At 50.6% G+C, this 1,083-nt stretch overlaps 1 pseudogene; it reads left to right on the top strand.

Moving 5' to 3' along the window:
• The first annotated feature begins 780 nt into the window (after nt 1-780).
• Nucleotides 781-1,083, top strand: part of LOC104997012 — a 7,691-nt pseudogene continuing 7,388 nt past the window's right edge.

Here is a 1,083-nt window from a genome sequence, read left to right on the forward strand (position 1 = left end):
GCCCAGCTCTGCAAGAAGCAAAGCCACTGCCCTAAGAAGCCCACACCCCGCAAGGAGAGAGGAGCGCCCAGCTCATCACGGCCAGCAAAACCCGAGCACCGCGACGACCCAGCGCAGCCAAATAAACACCAAATAACTTTTTTAAAAAGAATAGAATGAAATCATCGTCAAATAGACTCATGAGCATTATTTGTGGATATACGCACAACAGGGGGGGGAGTGACCTCATGTTTATTGATAACCTACTGTGTCCCACACATTCAAAGGTTTTAGATTTTATTTTCATTTCCACCAAAAAGCCACCTGAGAAGTAGACATCTTTTCCCTACTTTAAAGATGAGAAAAACAAGGCTCACGAATACAGCTTATCCAAAGAGACAGTACGAGTCAGCGGCACAGTCAGAACTAAGACAGGTCTGTCTGGCCGCAGTGCCCGTGTCCTATCCACTGTGATGTGATATTTTCCATTATTTCTTTTTCTTAATATTTGTTCATTTGTCTGGCTGTGCCAGGTCTTCGGTGAGGAGTATCTGATCTTTAGTTGCAGCAGCACACACTTAGGGGCAGCCTGTGGGATCTAGTTCCCAGACCAGGATCCCAAACCGGAACCCCTGCCTTGGAAACATGAAGCCTTAGCCACTGGACCACCAGGGAAGCCCCCCATTTCTTCTTCTAAACGAAGACACTCACTTGACGTTCCCCCTCAACACACCTTGCACGTGCACGGGTGGGCACGCTCAGTAATACTGTCTGAACGGTGCTCAGTTGCCATCTCTGCAGGTGACGCCTGGAGAACTAGCCCTGCCACTGGAAACTACACCCCCGTCACCCGGCTTATCTTGCGGGGATTCTCCAATGACCTAGACCTCCAGAAGCTTCTCTCTGGAGGCTTGCTGCTCATCTATGTCATGCCCATGGTGGGAAACCTGGGGATGGTGGCACTCAGCCTCATGGACTCCCGCCTCTGCAGTCCCGTGGATTCTTTCTCAGCGTCCTCTCTTTCCTTGATATCTGCTACTCCTCTGTGGTCACACCCAGGCTGCTGGTCGACTTTCTGGCCTCTGACAGGTCCATCCCCTTCAA

This window comes from Bison bison, unplaced genomic scaffold (assembly GCF_000754665.1).
Source record: "Bison bison bison isolate TAMUID 2011002044 unplaced genomic scaffold, Bison_UMD1.0 scf7180017851735, whole genome shotgun sequence".
Lineage (NCBI taxonomy): Eukaryota > Metazoa > Chordata > Mammalia > Artiodactyla > Bovidae > Bison > Bison bison.